The sequence below is a fragment of the Bos mutus genome, unplaced genomic scaffold (genome assembly GCF_027580195.1).
Source record: "Bos mutus isolate GX-2022 unplaced genomic scaffold, NWIPB_WYAK_1.1 CTG1195, whole genome shotgun sequence".
Lineage (NCBI taxonomy): Eukaryota > Metazoa > Chordata > Mammalia > Artiodactyla > Bovidae > Bos > Bos mutus.
The window spans coordinates 1108-20578 of NW_027218658.1; the positions used below are offsets into that span (position 1 = coordinate 1108).

Sequence of the window (19471 nt, forward strand, 5' to 3'; positions counted from 1 at the left end):
ATCAAATGCTCTTTCCAAAGTGCTGCTTTTGCAAGTTATTTACAGGAGATATGCCAGTGCTTAAGGTCTCCCATTTTTTGTTGAGGAGAGGGGTTTAGAGCCTGCATCTTTGTCAAATTATTTCCCTTCTCTCTCTTCCTTCTTCTGTCATCATCTTTGAGGCCAAGATTTTCCCCAATCCCCCACTAAGCACTGAGAGAGGTTTAAGGTTTGGTCTGGTCTGTTTCTCAAGTCCCTGATATCCAGGACCCCTCCTACCTTTCCAGGATCAGTCCCTGGAGTGACAGGTGCTGCAGTAGAGAGGCCTTGCAGCCACCTGCCTGGACACCCAGGAGGCCCCACCCCTGAGCCGCCCCATGGAGACTTACATACGCAAGGCTCTTCTGGGTGGGGAAGCTCCTTGCCTTAAATTGAGATGGTGTTCACTATAATAATGGAAAAACATTGATCTTGGAAGCTGGGGGCCTGAATTCTAGTTCTGGCTTCTGTGTTGTGGGAAGCTGCACAAGCCATTCACCCTCTCTAAAACCCAGTGTTCTCGTCTGTAAAATGAGGGAGTTGAAGTGTGTCACATCGATAAGTCCTTCCATCTCTAATATGTGGACACCTGTGCTGTTGACAGAGAAGATGATGCAGTACTATGTTCCAACTGGAATCTCAGTACTGAGGGTGCTTGTGGGCCTCGGCTTCTGGTAAACCCTGTGAGAGACAAAACAAAATCAGAAGATAGAGTTAAAAGAATCTGCAGCCTAATTAAACATGCAGAGAAACAGGGAAATAAAATTAAGAAAGAAAGCCATGCTAATGTCTTAGACTAAGGTGGGGACAGGAATACACCTGAGATTATTTCCCTGAAATAGGCTTCCTGTTTAGAGACTAACAAGTACAGTTGCTCATTAGAGACATTAGAAATTATAAAACTAGCTGATAGCCTGTGAATCAAAGGTCTAGTAGATTTGATTGATTGCAGGTTATCCAATAACAGTATTTAATGATGTACTTTTTAGACTGCAAACAAAAATGCTGATATTGCAATAAGATTTCAGAATATGTTAATGATTAAAATCATGTTAAATAGTCAAAGGGAATGATAAGAGGCAAAAAAACAGCTTCCCTGATAAGAGCTGAAGAGTGCAGTGCCCATTGTGGGGCAGGCAGCTACAACCCTTGGCAGAGAGATAGCTCCCTCCCTGGTGTGACTTTAGGGGTCTTGGGTGTATCCCCCAAGGGCCTTCCCACTGAGGTGCTCAGTTCTGAATTTATGTAACCATTCATTTCAAAAGAAAGCATTACGTTTAAATGCAATCACTAAAGGAAATGAAATATTGACTGTGTAATTCTGGGTCTTAATTCCATTCTGGAATAATTCTATTTCTAGAATTATTCATTTTCACCTGGGATTTTCTTTTTCTGGAGTGGTTCCAAGTGATATATCTCCCTTTTTATTTTCCTGGGAATGTCTCAAGTGTGGAGCCAGTATTTCTGCCCAAAGAACATTCAGACCTGGCTTCTATGTAGTCTTGCCCAAATCAGCCTGGGTCCTTTTCTTCCATGGACTTGCCTACAGCTGGGCCCTGATCTGCCCGAGCTCTGTATCTGTTGCTAGGTTCTGCAGAAAGTCCATGCCCATTGCCAGAGGTCTTCAGCCACCTTGCCCTTGCCTCCATGACAAATCGCACAAGCCACCAGATGTGCCACTGGAAGTCTGTGCGTGCTTGCTAAGTCACTTTAGTCATGTCCCATTGTGACCTTATGGACTGTAGCCTACTAGGCTCCTCTGTCCATGGGATTCTCCAGGCAAGAATACTTGAGTAGGTGGCCATGCCCTTCTCCAGGAGATTTTCCAAACCCCGGGATCAAACTTGGGTCTTCTGCATTGCAGGCAGATTCCTTGTACTGCTGAGCCACCAGGGAAGCCCATGAGAGAAATACATCTTATGGATACTGATAATCATTTATCTAGTTAAAGATGGCAAAAGGAATCAAAGAAATGTTAAAGGTTATTTCTGGGTGATACACATTATATATGAAAGGTATGTACCAATATTGTACGTGTGCTGATAAAGTTTACCTACTCAATGGTTAAAAAAAAATGATTAGAAAAAAATGTTAATAATTGTTTCTGGGTTGTGGAATTATGGTGATTTATGCTTTGTATTTTTATTTACCATTAATTTTCTTTAGAGTTCATGTGTTGCTTTATAACTGGGAGAAATAAGAACCATTTAAAACTTTTTCTTAGAAAAGTATCAGGGCATCTTTCATGAGCCCCACACCCTTTGAATCTTTCAGTTCAGTTCAGTCAGTCAGTTGTGTCCGATTCTTTGTGATCCCATAGACTGCAGCATGCCAGGCTTCCCTGTCCCTTACCAACTTCCAGAGCTTACTCAAACTCATGTCCATCGAGTCGGTGATGCCATCCAACCAGCTCATCCTCTGTTGTCCCCTTCACCTCTCACCTTCAATTTTTCCCAGCATCAGGGTCTTTTCCAATGAGTCAGTTCTTCTCATCAGGTGGCCATATATTGGAGTTTAAACTTCAGCATCAGTCCTTCCAATGAATATTCAGGACTGATTTCCTTTCGGATGGACTGGTTGGATCTCCTTGTAGTCCAAGGGACTCTCAAGAGTCTTCTCCAACACCATAGTTCAAAAGCATCAATTCTTCAGCGCTCAACTTTCTTTATAGTCTAACTCTCACATCCATACATGACTACGGGAAAAACCATAGCTTTAACTAGACAGACTTTGTTGGCAAAGTAATGTCTCTGCTTTTTAATATGCTGTCTAGGTTGGTCATAGCTGTTCTTCTAAGGAGCAAGTGTCTTTTAATTTCATGGCTGCAGTCACCATCTGCAGTGAGTTTGGAGCCCAAAAAAGTGAAGTCTGACACTGTTTCCACTGTTTCCCCATCTATTTGCCGTGGAGTTATGGGACCAGATGCCATGACCTTAGTTTTCCTAATGTTGAGTTTTAAGCCAACTTTTTCACTCTCCTAGCTCACTTTCATCAGGAGGCTCTTTAGTTCTTTGCTTTCTGCCATAAGGGTGGTGTCATCTGCATGTCTGAGGTTATTGATATTTCTCCCGGCAATCTTGATTCCGGCTTGTGCTTCACCCAGCCCGGCATTTCGCATGATGTACTTTGCCTGACAGCAAAAGTCCAATAGACTTCCCATTACCGTCTTGGAAGTGGGGCTGGGAGATATGGCTCAAGGCTCCAGGCTTGAGACAACCTCCCAGATTCTGCAACCTTTGTCTATTCACCTGCTTTTATCTCTGTTTCCCCAATCTGTTCCCCTGTGGTGGTCAGCATTAAAGCCCTTAAAAGGAAAAAGAAAAGAATAGGTGTGCAAATCTTTGGGGGAGATCAGAAGGGAGGACTGGAGCAATGTGGGTGGCTGTCAAAGGCACTCTCAAGGCAGTAGGTAGTGATGGGTTTAAAGAAGACAGACAAACAGCCTTCTCCTACCAGAGAAGGAGATCTATCCACTTCCCCTTTCTTCTAGGCAGAGGCAAGCACTCTCATCCCTCCAAGCTGATTATTTAGCTATTTCCCCCGGAGTCTCTAATTAATACACTTCTGTCTTATGCACTAGTGACTGAAGTGCCAATATGGATGACTGACTTCATTTTCTTTCACAGCCCCTCACTCCTACCACATATAAGCACATTTTCCATCTTCCTATGATCACATCCTCCCAGCATAGGTCAACATTGAGTGTTCACATTATAATGTTGTTGTTTAGTTCTAAGTAATGCCTGACTCTTTTGAAACCCCGTGGACTGTAGCCCACTGGGCTCCTCTGTCCATGGGATTTCCCAGGCAAGAATACTGGAGGGGGTTGCCATTTCCTTCCAGGGGATATTCCCAAACCAGGAATCGAACCCATGGCTCCCGTCTTGCCAGGCGGATTTTTTACCACTGAGCCACTGGGGAAACCTGTGTGTTTTCTCTAAAATTAATATCTTTAAAAAAATATTTTAAAGTTTCTGTTTATTTTCATTTCAACGATAAGCTCCCTGCCTGTTGTATAAATCTCTTCTTGATAATTTCATTGCATCAGGGCTCTCTGACTTGCTGTAGTCTGGAACAGTCGCTACGTGTGTCTGGTGTATATTAGATGTGTCATCTTGAGATGCCTCTTTACCCTTTATCCTGGCAATTCTCTTCATGTCAGTTTTCAAGTCTAGATCTCTTGATCCCATGCCTTTCTCTTCTTCTTGGTGGAACATGATTACACAGTAGTTTACTGAGAGACCACATGGGAGATAAATTTTGTAAGACTCTCCATATGGGAAAATATCTTGATCCTATTCTCATACTTGATTGATAACTTGGCTGGCTATAGAATTTTAGGTTGGAAAAAAAAATTTTTTTTTCAGAATTTTAAAATCCCTGTTCCCTTGCCTTCTAGATTCCAGTGTAGTTTTAGGAACTCCAGAGTCTTAGGCAACCTTCCCCCTTCTGCTGCAGAATTTTGTACAGGCCCACGTTGTGCTGAGTCTATTTAACTGGAAGAGATCCATTTAGTCATAATGTCTAACATACAAGATTGACTATGATCATCCTACTGCTATATCCAATAAACAACTGTTCAACTAGGATTGACTTTTGAGTGTCCATGTTGGTCTCTGCAAGGTCAAATTTTAGCAAGAATCTTGCTCAATGCCTGTAGCCAGAATATCCATCCTCACTCTCTGATTGGGTTCCTCATTCTCCATCATCCCCAGGTGATGTCTCATCACCTTGTCCTGACTTCATCCTGAATCCTCTCCTTACCACGATGCTTCCTCTTAGTAATATTCTATCCACTGAACCCCACCCTCCTCCTTGGCTATGAATTCTCACGTTTCCTTGTCATATTGGGAGTTGAGCCTGATCTCTCTCCCCTATTACAAAATCCCATTGTAGTAGCCTCCTTGTAGTAAAGCCTGCCTTAACATCTAACAAGTGTCATGTATACTATTTTTATGAAGTGCATGAGAACTCAGAGAGAAGGATTGAAACTTAACTTTCCAATACTTCCGAAAGGTTAGCTGTTCCTACTTTATGGGCCCAAATGGAAGTATTCGTATATACAAACAGAGGAGAAAAATTACATAATCATTACCATAAACTGTTTAAGAAGTTTGTTCTTACCACATGTCCTCTTATCAATTGTTCTTATAACAAACATACTGGGTCACAATTTGGCCCCATGACTCATATTTTCTGATCAGGGCTCTGTATTTCCCAGTTGAACCCTGCCACTGGCACCTCCCCCAGTATCAGCCTCCTCATACAGAGACAAAGCAGCATTGTGCTACACACCCTGCAATACTCTTGAGATAAGGATGAGAAAATGCTGTGTAACTTTAAAACACTATATAAGCTTAGATGTTGATAGTACCCCCACAGACACATATCTGTGGCTTTGACCACTTAAAATACCAATCCTATCAAATTTCTAAGGACCGTTCCTGAGACTAGATTTTGCAAGTTGTTGTAAAGGAAAATGGTGGGGAATGTTCTTCAGACTTGAGCATACAGATGAGATAGTAAAGACTGAAGGGAAGGGGAGAATGGACAGGGAGAGTCTTAGGAAGCACATCTTAGAGAACCAACCTTCAAGAAATGGGAATGCCAGACAACAGCTTTAAAAACAAAACAAAACAAAAAGCCCACACTATAACATCTGTTATTTAAGGAAACATTAAGAAAATGTTTTGGTATACAGACCTTTTCCAACTCTTTGCAACCCCATTACAGTCCATAGAATTCTCCAGGCCACAATACTGGAGTGGGTAGGCTTTCCCTTCTCCAGGGGATCTTCCCAACCTAGGGATCAGACCCAGGTCTCCTGCATTGCAGGTGGATTTTTACCAGCTGAGCCACAAGGGAAGCCCAAGAATATTGGAGTAGGTAGTCTATCCCTTCTCCAGCAGATCTTCCTGTCTCAGGAATCAAACCAGGGTCTCCTGCATTGCAGATGGATTCTTTACCAACGGAGCTATGAGGGAAGTCCTCACATGACTGAAGCCAGGCTTCAACAGTATGTGAACCGTGAAATTTCAGATGTTCAAACTGGATTTAGAAAAGGCAGAGGAACCAGAGATCATATTGCCGATATTAGATGGATCGTAGAGAAAGCAAGGGAATTTCAGAAAAACATCTGCTTCTGCTTCATTGACTACACTAAGGCCTTTGACTGTGTGGATCACAACAAACTGTGGAAAACTCTTCAAGAGATGGGAAGAACAGACCACCTTACCTGCCTCCTGAGAAACATGTATGCAGGTCAATAAGTAACAGTTAGAACAGGATATGGAGCAATGGACTGGTTCCAAATTGGGAAAAGAATACCCAAAGGCTGTATACTATCACCCTGCTTATTTAACTTGTATGCAAAGTACATGATGTGAAATGCCAGGTTGGATGAAGCACAAGCAGGAATCAAGATTGCCAGGAGAAATATCAATAACCTCAGATATGCAGATGACACCTCCCCTATTGTAGAAAGTGAAGAGGAACCAAAGAGCCTCTTGATGAAAGTGAAAGAGGAGAGTGAAAAAGCTGGCTTAAAGCTCAGCATTCAGAAAACGAAGATCATGTCAACTGGTTCCATCACTTCCTGGCAAATAGATGGGAAAACAGTGGAAACAGTGGCAGACTTTATTTTCTGCAGATGGTGACTTGCAGCCATGAAATTAAAAGACGCTTGCTACTTGGAAGAAAAGTTATGACCAATCTAGATAGCATATTAAAAAGCAGAGACATGACTTTGCCAACAAAGTCTGTCTAGTTAAAGCTATGGTTTTTCCAGTAGTCATGTATGGATGTGAGAGTTGGACCATAAAGAAGGCTGAGTGTTGAAGAACTAATGCCTTTGAACTGTGGTGTTGGAGAAGACTCTTGAGAGTCCCTTGGACTGCAAGGAGGTCAAACCAGTCCATCCTAAAGGAAATCAACCCTGAATATTCTTTGGAAGGACTGATGCTTGAGATGAAGCTCCAATATTTTGGGCACCTGATCCAAAGAGCTGACTCATTAGAAAAGATCCTGATGCTGGGAAAGATTGAGGGCAGGAGAAGGAGACGACAGAGGATGAGATGGTTGGATGGCATCACTGACTCAGTGGACATGAGTTTGAGCAAGCTCCGGGAGTTTCCCTGATGGACAGGGAAGCCTGGCATGGTGCAGTCCATGGGGTCACAAAGAGTTGACATGATTGAGTGACTGAACTGACTGAGTGACCCTTTCCAGAAGTAACCACACATTTCAGGGGGAATAATAATGAAAATTATTCTATTCATTGAGCTCTTCCCCAGGCATTGTGCTAATCACTTACATATATTTTATCTTCACAGTTACTCCTTGGGACATTACTACTATATTTTGTCAAAGAGGACACTGAGGCTTACAGAAGTTGGGCAACATGCCTTGGTCACACAGCTGATAAGGCAAAGTCGTATTCAAACTTGCCTTTGGTCTATACCATGCTCTTAACTGGTGTTATAGCGCCATGGTGAAAAACCCCAAGACATCCTGGTTAACTCTATGACCTTGGGCTCCAGATCCGTTATCTATAAAATGATAAGGCCAGGTTGGATATGCTTCAAATGGCCCTTCTATTTCTAAAGTGTTGAATTTTAAAAATCAACAATATCTGTGGTTCACAAAAGAATTAGAAGGCACATGTATAATAATTGTGAATCATATTCAAGGTAAAATTTTTAAAATAAGATGAAATTAATTGTGAAATTAAAAGCAGCTCTGAGATACACATAAAAGTCATCATAAAAGGTAAAATGTATATAGAACAATGAAAGCCTTGTACTGATACTGAATGCATGTATCTTAAACAGGTACCAAGAAAAGTACATAAAAGAAAAACTAGTAGAAATGCAAGAAATATACATAGATCTCTGTCAAAAGAGTATCAATAAGAAGTTATGAGCAAGGTGGTAATGCTCATAAAACAAGGTGGGGAGGGGGCAGGAATGGATGGAAAATGGGATTGGAAGATCTGAGTATAGGAGAGGGAAGGAAGAATTTATGGATATGTTGTGTGAATCTAACTGTAGGACATAGGAATCAGTTCAGTTCAGTTGCTCAGTCGTGTCCGACTCTTTGCGACCCCATGAATTGCAGCACGCCAGGCCTCCCTGTCCATCACCAACTTCCGGAGTTCACCCAAACTCACGTCCATCAATTTGGTGATGCCATCCAGCCATCTCATCCTCTGTTGTCCCCTTCTCCTCCTGCCCCCAGTCCCTCCCAGCATCAGAGTCTTTTCCAATGAGTCAACTCTTCGCATGAGGTGGCCAAAGTACTGGAGTTTCAGCTTTACCATCATTCCTTCCAAATAACACCCAGGACTGATCTCCTTTAGAATGGACTGATTGGATCTTCTTGCAGTCCAAGGGACTCTAAGAGTCTTCTCCAACACCACAGTTCAAAAGCATCAATTCTTCGGCACTCAGCCTTCTTCACAGTCCAACTCTCACATCCATACGTGACCACTGGAAAAACCATAGCCTTAACTAGACGGACCTTTGTTGGCAAAGTAATGTCTCTGCTTTTCAATATGCTATCTAGGTTGGACATAACTTTCCTTCCAAGGAGTAAGCGTCTTTTAATTTCATGGCTGCAATCACCATCTGCAGTGATTTTGGAGCCCCCCCAAATAAAGTCTGACACTGTTTCCACTGTTTCCCCATCTATTTCCCATGAAGTGATGGGACCGAATGCCATGATCTTTGTTTTCTGAACGTTGAGCTTTAAGCCAACTTTTTCACTCTCCTCTTTCACTTTCATCAAGAGGATTTTTTTTAGGACATAGGAATACACTCTAGTAAATTAATGAAAACAATTCATCTTGCTCTTGAACATAAAATGTATTTAGTAGTTTCAAAAAGGTAGAGGGAATTCCCTGGTTGTTCAGTGGTGAGGACTCGGTGCTTTTGATGCAAGTTCCCTTGGTGGGTGAACTAAGATTCTGCAAGCTGAGAGGTACAGCCAAAAAAAAAAAAAAAAAAGTAAAAAGTGCATCTATCATGTTAGTACATTATCCCAACTACATGTAATAATCTTGAAAAAAAAAATAACATGAACAGAGTTAGAAAAATGTTGAACTAGTTGAAAATTTTGAAATATCCCTTAAATAAGTTCTAAGTTAAGGATATAATAACAGAAAATATTTTTTAAGTGAAAACAAATCTCACCATCAGTAAAACTGTTTTAAATATATTTTGGCAGTGTCTAATTTCTATGTAATGAGTAAAACAGTTTATAGACAGGGAAAAACAGACATTAAAAATCACATCTTTTGTGACTTAATGAAATGCAAATTCACTTTTGTCAGGATTTCATTATATGCCTATTAAACTAAAAAAATGAAATGAGAAAACCCAATGTTGATAGATTTTGTAATACTAACCTTGGTGCTGGAGGGATAGAAAAGAAAACTAGACTTCTCTGCCCTCAAGGAACCCAGTAATACTGAAATGGCTGAGGCCATGGTGGTATAGCAATGATGGATTGTTTATAAGTATAACTGTAAACTGTTTAAAGAATCCCTGAGAGTGAGTTACTGTAAATGACTAGTTTGTTAGTACAAGGGCTAAACAGGAAATATGTAACTAGAATATAAGTGGGAGTTTTGTCTCACTCACTGTGGCATTTCCAATACTTGACAACCAGTGCCTCCCACAGAGCAAGTCCTCAGTAAATATTTGTTGAATGAATGAAATGTGCATATGGAATTACAGCAAAAAACTGAAACACAAATCTTGGATTACATACTGTCTGTACCTATGATATGCAAAGGTGTCTATGTTCATTTTAAAAGCTCAAAAGGGATTTTGCAATGATATAGTGTGTTTCCCTTCTCTGTCAAGATACTTAGCTTCATAATTTCTATGAATTTTTAATTGAAGTATAGTTAATTTACAATGGGAATTTACAAGAGGAACTAAAAAGCCTCTTGATGAAAGTGAAAGTGGAGAGTGAAAAAGTTATCTGAGGTTATTGTAATGCTCAAAATTCTCCAAGCCAGGCTTCAGCAATATGTGAACTGTGAACTTCCAGTTGTTCAAGCTGGTTTTAGAAAAGGCAGAGGAATCAGAGATCAAATTGCCAACATCTGCTGGATCATGGAAAAAGCAAGAGAGTTCCAGAAAAACATCTATTTCTGCTTTATTGACTATGCCAAAGCCTTTGACTGTGTGGATCACAATAAACTGTGGAAAATTCTGAAAGAGATGGGAATACCAGACCACCTGACCTGCCTCTTGAGAAATCTGTATTTAGGTCAGGAAGCAGCAGTTAGAACTGGACATGGAAGAATAGACTGGTTCCAAATAGGAAAAGGAGTACGTCAAGGCTATATATTGTCACCCTATTTATTTAACTTATATGCAGAGTACATCATGAGAAACACTGGACTGGAAGAAATACAAGCTGGAATCAAGATTGCCGGGAGAAATATCAATAACCTCAGATATGCAGATGACACCACCCTTATGGCAGAAAGTGAGGAGAAACTCAAAAGCCTCTTGATGAAAGTGAAAGAGGAGAGTGAAAAAGTTGGCTTAAAGCTCAACATTCAGAAAATGAAGATCATGGCATCCGGTCCCATCACTTCATGGGAAATAGATGGGGAAACAGTGGAAACAGTGTCAGACTTTATTTTTCTGGGCTCCAAAATCACTGCAGATGGTGACTGCAGCCATGAAATTAAAAGACATTTACTCCTTGGTAGGAAAGTTATGACCAACCTAGATAGCATATTCAAAAGCAGAGACATTACTTTGCCAACAAAGGTCTGTCTTGTCAAGCCTATGGTTTTTCCAGTGGTCATGTATGGATGTGAGAGTTGGAATGTGAGGAAAGCTGAGTGCCGAACAATTGATGCTTTTGAACTGTGGTGTTGGAGAAGACTCTTAAGAGTCCCTTGGACTGCAAAGAGATCGAACCAGTCCATTCTTAAGGAGATCAGCCCTGGGATTTCTTTGAAAGGAATGAAAGTAAAGCTGAAACTCCAGTACTTTGGCCACCTTGTGCGAAGAGTTGACTCATTGGAAAAGACTCTGATGCTGGGAGGGATTGGGGGCAGGAGGAGAAGGGGACGACAGAGGATGAGATGGCTGGATGGTATCACTGACTCGATGGACGTGAGTCTGAGTGAACTCCGGGAGTTGGTGATGGACAGGGAGGCCTGGCGTGCTGCAATTCATGGAGTCGCAGAGTCAGACATGGCTGAGTGACTGAACTGAATTTACAATGTTGTGTTACTTTCAAGTATATAGCAAACTGACTCAGTTATACACATATATATATAAATGTATATTATATATAGATTCTCTTTCATTATAGATTATTATAAAATAGATTATAGTTCCCTGTGCTATACTGAGGGTCCTTGTTGTTTACCTATTATATATATAACAGTGTATACATGTTAATCCCAAATTCCTAATTTATCTCTCCCCACCATAATTTTTTAACTAAAAAATTGTTCATACATACCCATTCCATCACCCATGTTTCCTGCCCTGTGTGTGCCATATATTCCAATCTCTTTTGGAGCCTGATGGGTCTAGATTTATGAATCTAGATCAGTTGTTCTCAACCCTGGCTGATGTTAGAATCACCTGGAGGTCTAAACTCTCTCCATGCCTGGGTGCACCCGTGAACTCATCTGAGGCTGATGCTCAGCCCTTGCTAGTTCCTATGTTCAGCCAGGACAAAATCCAGTTAGGCAGTAAAACTCTTACGTATACTTTATATTTTCATTAAATAAAATGGGTTCGTTCTCAAGAAGACACTTTAAGCTATCTTCATGGAATTCTGATTTCAAAAGTAGTCTTCTAGTATTGTTAAGAACAAGTATCTAAACTGGGTAAGGTATATATGACAAATGCAAGCAAGAGGCTAAGATCCTGTTCCACTCTCCCTCCGCACCAGTTCTATTATAATATGCAGGTGAGGAGACTAAGTCAGTCTTAACAGCTTCTGACCTTCGAGTAAGACAGGGTTATTGGAGGTTGACTTATCAGGCTATGTTCACCTTGAAGGGAGACAAGTCAGATGGACACTGCTGGAAGTTCTCACAGAGGCCAGAGTGAGATGCTGACCAGGAAGAAGGAAGGCTTGTGTGGGGGACACGCCCTGATAATGGACCTCAAGCATGTTCAGTCCATGTGATAGAAAGGAATCTGGAGGTAGAGGTCTGGAATCGCCTTTCATTTTTGAAGGCGCAAAGGAATCTGGCCACCCAGATTCTAGGCTGTGCATCTCTTGTCGGTGGAGGAACTTAACGTGTGTGAACTGTGCTTTGATCCTGGGGTCTGGGGAAGTTTCTCTGGGACTGAGGAAGACAGTGGCACCCACCAAACGTGTTCCCTGAGCTCTGTGCTGCCCCAGATCATTTTCCAGTACGTGACTCTCTGCTCCTGGGCTCGAAGGTCTGCTGGTCTTATCCTCCCCACCTCTCCTACCTGTCCAAAGTTTGGCACAGTTTGTGGATCTGACTTGGAGATTGATAGGAGTTCCCTCGGAGAAGGCAATGGCACCTCACTCCAGTACACTTGCCTGGAAAATCCCATGGACAGAGGAGCCTGGTAGGCTGCAGTCCATGGGGTCGCAAAGAGTCAGACACAACTGAATGACTTCACTTTCACATTTCCCTTTCATGCATTGGAGAAGGAAATGGCAACCCACTTCAGTGTCCTTGCCTGGAGAATCCCAGGGACTGGGGAGCCTGGTGGGCTGCCATCTATGGGGTAGCACAGAGTTGGACACACCTGAAGCGACTTAGCAGCAGCAGCAGCAGCAGCAGCAGCAGCAGGAGTTCCCTATAACTGAGAACTGCAGGACTCATATGTTGCCCTGAAACCAAGGGAGGACTTGGGATGAAAAGGCCTCTGCTGGGGCCAGTGACAGGCCAGTGTTAAAGGGGCTAATGGGTAACTGTCTCCTTTCCCTTCCTCCAGGCTGCCCATTCTCCAGGGAGGGACCTTTGCTTTCTTGGGACCCTCCCTGGCCATGCTGTCTCTTCCCACCTGGAAGTGCCCCGCGTGGACACTCAATGCCAGCCAGGTGAACACCAGCTCACCTGAATTCACTGAGGAATGGCAGAAGAGGATCCGAGAGGTATTGGGTTGAGGGGTGGGGTGTGAGGAATGGGGTGGTCCTCAAAAGGGGCTTTGGAGTTGACTCATTTTCTCAGCTCACTGCTAGGCAAGACTCCAAACTTTAAGACACTGGTCCTTGTTTAATTCAGTTGTGTCATTCAGGGAAAGAAACTGGTGGATTGAAGCAGACTTTAAAGTTTGGCCATGCTCCAGGATAAGTTGAGCTGAGTGAGTGTTAGTTGCTCAGTTGTGTCTGATTCATTGCAACCCCCTGGACTGTAGCCCACCAGGCTCCTCTTTCCATGAATTCCCCAGGCAAGAATCCTGGAGTGGGTAGCCATGCCTTCCTCCAGGGAATCTTCCCAACCTAGGATGGAATCCTGATCTCCTGCACTGCAGGCAGATTCTTTACACTCTGAGTCACCAGGAAGCCCGTGCTCCAGGTTGGCTTATCTAAATGATAGATTAGGAAGCCAGGACACAGGATTGTCAGCAGAAAGCCCAGCCACACCCTCAGGGACAGTAGGCCTCATAGCTTCCAGACTCTAACATCCTCACCTGGCTTCAGAGGTGAGGTGTCAAGCATGGCTCATGGGTGGAATAATATATGAGAGGGAAGGTCGCCTGAGATTTCTAGAAAGTCCAATCATCTCCCTCCCAGACTGACCTTAAATATGTAAGCCTGGAGCGGCTCAAAGGCGCCCCTCCTCTGGAAGCAGGGGCAGAGTTACACAAACACTATATGGTGTGGGGTTCTTCTTGTTGTTCAGTCGCACCGTCATGACTGACATTTTGTTACCCCATGGACTGCAGCACGCCAGGCCTCCCTATCCATCACCAACTCCCAGAGTTGACTCAAACTCATGTCCATTGAGTCAGTGATCCCATCCAACCATCTCATCCTCTGTCATCCCCTTCTCTTCCCGCCTTCAATCTTTCCCAACATCAAGGTCTTTTCAAATCAGTCAGTTCTTTGCATCAGGTGGCCATAGTATTGGAGTTTCAGCTTCAGCATCAGTCCTTCCAAAGAATATTCAGGGTTGATTTCCTTTAGGATGGACTGGTTGGATCTCCTTGCAGTCCAAGGGACTCTAAAGAGTCTTCTCCAACACCACAGTTCGAAGACATTAGTTCATCAACTCTCAGCCTTCGTTATGGTCCAACTCTTACATTCATATATGACCACTGGAAAAACCATAGCTTTGACTAGATGGACCTATGTTGGCAAAGTCATGTCTGTGCTTTTTAATATGCTGTCTAGGTTGGTCATAGCTTTTCTTCCAAGGAGCAAGCAACTTTTAATTTCATGGCTGCAGTCACCATCTGCAGTTATTTGGGAACCCAAGAAAATAAAGTCTGTCACTGTTTCCATTGTCTCACCATCTATTTCCCATGAAGTGATGGGACCAGATGCCATGATCTTAGTTTTCTGAATGTTGAGTTTTAAGCCAGCTTTTTCACTCTCCTCTTTCACTTTCATCAAAAGGCTCTTTAGTTTCTCTTCACTTTCTACCGTAAGTGTGGTGTCATCTGCATATCTGAGGTTATTAATTTTCTCCGGGCAATCTTGATTCCATTTGTGCTTCATCCAACCTGGCTTTTCACAACATGTGCTCTGCATGTAAGTTAAATAAGCAGGGTGACAGTATACAGCCTTGACGTACTCCTTTCCCAATTTGGAACCAGTCCGTTGTTCCGTGTCCGGTTCTAACAGTTACTTCTTGACTTGCGTACAGGTTTCTCAGGAGGCAGGTAAGGTGGTCTGGTATTCCCATCCCTTGAAGAATTTTCCACAAAAGTTCTAGTGTAGTCAATGAAGCAGAAGTAAGATGTTTTTCTGGAATTCCCTTGCTTTTTCTATGACCCATCTAATATTGGCAATATGATCTCTGGTTCCTATGCCTTTTCTAAATCCAGCTTGAACATCTGGAAGTTCACGGTTCATGCACTGCTGAAGCCTGACTTGAAGGATTTTGAGCATTATCTTGCTAGCATGTAAAATGAGTGTAATTGTAGGGTGGTTTGAACATTCTTTGGCATTGCCCTTCTTTGGGATTGAAATGAAAACTGACCTTTTCCAGTCCTTCTAGTACAAGGTAGTTTGCTCAGGCATTACTCTAGCCCTCACTTATTGTCTTAGTGTGCCTCCCCCAGGCTCACTAGGACTGGACCAAAGGCTTCCAAAATTCAGGGCTATGGACCTAGAGCAGAGTCTGTTAGTAGATATCCCTGGGAGTCTAGCTGACAAGCCTTAGTGAAGCCAGGGTCTATCCAGCATCCCACCCAGTCCAAGTTCAGCACCTTCATGGCTGCAGTAAGGGTCACATCCTCAGAACGTGACAGATGAAGGAAGAGGGAATACAGAGGAGACACATTCCTAACAAGATTCCTATTCTTACCCAAGTGTGACCAATGAGAGGGAATAGAATTGACAAAACACTCCAATGGGGGGTGGGGCGGAGGGACAATGATGTAAGTCCTGATCTGACTCCAAAGGCCTGAAAACCAGGAGTGTTGATATCTGGGGGCAGCAGAAGACAGATGTCCCAGCTCAAGCAGGAAGTGAAAATGTTCTTCCTCTGCCTTTTGGCTCTGCTGAGTCCCTCAAAGGATTGGATGGCACTCATTCACATTGGGTGGGCTTCCCTGGTGCCACTAATGGTAAAGAACCCGACTGCCAGTGCAGGAGACGTAAGAGACATGGGTCCAGTCCCTGGGTCAAGAAGATCCCCTGGAGAACAGCATGCCAGTATTCTTGCCTGGAATATACCCAGTACAAACCAGCTCCAATATTCTTGCCTGGAGAATCCTGTGGACAGAGGAGCCTGGCAGACTGCTGTCCATTGAGTCACTAAAAGTCTGACATGACTGAAGTGATTTAGCAGAGAGAGATGCTCATTTTGGGTAGGGCTATCTGCTTCATTCAGTTCACCAATTCAAACACTAATCTCTTCTGGAAACACCGCAGAAATAACATTTTATCAGCTGTCTGGGCATCCCTCAGTCCAGTTGACATATAAAGTTCACCATCACATTGTGCATATGTTCCACTTTGTATATGTTCCACTCTTTGGAAAAAACAGCCTGATAGCAAATACATTTCTTCGTGTGTTGAAATGGATCCAGTGTTCTTGCCAGAATTTACCCTCCTGCCAGCATCAAATACATTTCTGAAATGGATGTTCCCAGTTAGTCCCAGTTACTCCACAATCTCACCAACATTTTCTTGTTAGCCACTCTACTGAGTGCATTATGGTAAACTTGTATCATTCTTTTATGATGCTATTGAATGATATAGAATTAACTGTAATTGTCCTCATCTTATAGGTCTATTTGAACACCTGGACTCATTTTTGCTCCTATGCTTGCCACATTAACAGGTGTGTTTGTGTGTGTGTATGTGTATGTGTATGTGTGTATATGCTCAGTCGTGTATGATTCTTTGTGACCCCATGGACTGTAGCCTGCCAGGCTCCTCTGTGCATGAAATGTTCCAGGCAAGAATACTGGAGTATGTTGCCATTTCCTAAACCAGCAGATCTTCCCGACCTAGAGATCAAACCCAAGTCTCTTGCATCTCATTCACTGGCAGGCAGATTCTTTACTACTGCGCCACCTGGGAAGCCCTTTAACCAGTGACTAGAGTTCAATCCTCAATGTAGATTTTGTTATTTATCATTATTTCTGGGACTTTCATTTCATCAAGTATCATGTAAATCACCTGTGAGCTCATAGTTAGTCTATGACCTGTCTATGACCTTTTAATCTCAAAGTTTACACAGACCATGTCCTAAATATGCCAGCATCACTGTAGATACTGGCTACTTTCACAGTGTTCATTCCTCGTGTGGGGATTTTCTCCCTGGGACTTGGAAATGGCAAACCTGAAAGAACAACACTCGGAGAGTCTCTGCAAGGACTGACAATTTTATTCCTGCAGTCAAGCCTTTTTATAGGAGCAGGGAACAAAGAGCTTAGAGTGTACAGCCAGCAGAGCACATACAAGGCTAAGGTATAATCAGTAAAAATACTTCAAGGACCAGCACGTTTTTAATGGACCATGTGTTTATCTCATGACCCATTTTTCTCAAGCAACGTCTTTAATGTTTAATTGTTAAATCTTGGCGCTGAGCATAGCCAAAGGCAGGAAATGTTCTTCAGCAATCAGTACACAATGCCTGGGTACTTCTGGCCCTTCACCTTTTCCCCAAGGACCCTCTCCTTCAAGGCTATTTTGCACTGTGCCTCCCAACATATCCTCCTTTTGTTTTTAGTTTAAGCATGGCAGCTGCTAGTTGGACTCCGTTGTGAGAGGCACGGAGTCTTGAGTAGAGACATCTGTGTCCTATAACCAATGACAGAAAAAGCAGAGCAATTAATACATATATAAAAAGGTTACCTCCTGAAAACCAAGTTCCAGGATTCAGAGAGGATAATGTTTTGGTTAAAGTATCATAAAATTGGGTGCTATACAATTCCTTAGGTATTTTAACTTGAAAATTAGCAATTTGTTGTTTTAGAAGGTTAATGTCCAAACTTGAGTTATCCGTGAGATCCTGCAAATGTGCTTTAACTTTATCCCAAGGATACTCAGTGCCATTACAGGGCATGTTAGTCAGACAGAAAGAAGTAAAATTCCAGTGACAACGTGTATGTGTTTGGAAAGTAAGTTGCTATATTTGATCTCCTATATTAATTACCACTGCTTGTAATTCATTAATTCGTGTTTGCAATCGCTGATCTATTTGAGCTTGTCGAGTCCAGAGATCATGGGAATCTTTGTGCCAAGCAGTTATAAAATCATGATTCTGTATAGAATTGTGTAGTGCCATACCAGATAGGGTTCCTACTGTAACAATAGATATTAGACTAAGAATACCAGCAATAACCCATCCTATTATGCGCTTTGACCTCTTTAAGCCATTTTTGAGCAGAACTGAGAGAAATACAGAGTCGGTCCATGGTTCTGTGAGGTTAACAGGAAGCCACAATTCAGATCTCTGCTTGACTATTGCAATATTGACATTATGATGTGAAATAGTATGGTTTAAACACGTATACAAGGCACATGCTATACAGTTAACAATCTTAGCAGAAAGATCTATATCAAAGTTACCTACAATAAACATGTATGGGAAGTGCACACAAGGTTGGATATAACCTGTACTGTTGGTGATGGACGGGGAGGCCTGGCGTGCTGCGATTCATGGGGTCGCAAAGAGTCGGACACGACTGAGCGACTGATCTGATCTGATTGTATAAAAAGGTATAGTTTTGAGGTTTTAAGGCTTTTGCAGTCCCATACACACTGGCAAAGTGCTCCAATGCAGCAGGAATCTTCCACACATGCCATTGCTCAGGTCTGGGGTTCAGACGTTGACGTTTTCTCTTCAGCTCCTCTATGGTCATTGACGAGACCCTTCGTGTCAGCTGCGTCACCTGTCGGGGGAGTCCAGTCTCCGGGTACTTCTCAGTAATGGACATGGCGAAGTGGAACCCAGATTTCTTCTCCATCTGCAACAACAAGACCATAACCTTTGCCTAGGAGTCGTAAGATTCCTGGCAGCCATTGATTAAACTATTTATACCATATTGGTGTGTTGGCTTCTAACAGTTTCTTACTGTTTTCCTCTACAAAATGTCTGCTGCACGAGTATTAGAACTATTAGAACTATCTTTTATTAATATTTTAAAAATTTAAGGAATAAAGAGTTAAAGATAATAACAATTGAGGGTTCATAGGATAAGAAGTGTATCTTCTCTTCCATATTCCCCCTTTTAGTTTTAATAAATGAGTTTTAAGAGTACGATGGGCTCTTTTGATAATTGGTTGACCCTGGGGATTATAGGGTGTCCCCGTGATGTGTGTTATATTCCATTCCAGTAGAAATGAACGAAATGAGTGAGAGGTAAATGCAGGCCCATTATCTGTTTTTAAGACCGAAGGTATCCCCATAACAGGGAAGATGAGTAAAAGTGTGGAAATGGTGTGTTTGTTGGATTCTGAAGAGATAGGCAGTGCCCATATAAAACCTGAAAATGTATCAATTGAGACCAAAAGCAAAGAAAACTTTCCTAAGGAGCAATGAGTGAAGTCAGATTGTCAAAGGGAGTTAGGCTGTTGCCCATGAGGATTAACTCCTGAAATTGTGGTATGTAAGTGCAGAGGAGCGCAGATGTCATAGGATTTAATGATATGTTTCGCTTCAGTGAGGGGAATATGGTATTTAGAGTGCAATCTTTTAGCATTGGTATGAAGATTAGCATGTTCATCAATAGCAGATGTAAAGACAGGAGCTATGAACCTATCAATAGCATCATTTCCTGCAGCCAGGGGGCCAGGTAAACCTGAA

The 19471-nt window shown here is 42.5% G+C and overlaps 2 long non-coding RNA genes across 2 annotated transcripts in view; one reads left to right on the forward strand and one right to left on the reverse strand.

The window, feature by feature from the left end:
- LOC138986762 (uncharacterized) lies at nt 1-18651 on the forward strand. Its single transcript, XR_011463425.1, has 3 exons — nt 1-2033; nt 12978-13137; nt 18513-18651. It is a non-coding gene; the product is annotated as an uncharacterized lncRNA (long non-coding RNA).
- LOC138986763 (uncharacterized) overlaps nt 18499-19471 on the reverse strand; it is a 19034-nt gene continuing 18061 nt past the window's right edge. Inside the window, exon 3 of the long non-coding RNA XR_011463426.1 lies at nt 18499-18632. This is a non-coding gene — a long non-coding RNA (uncharacterized lncRNA). The remainder of the gene's footprint in view (nt 18633-19471) is intronic.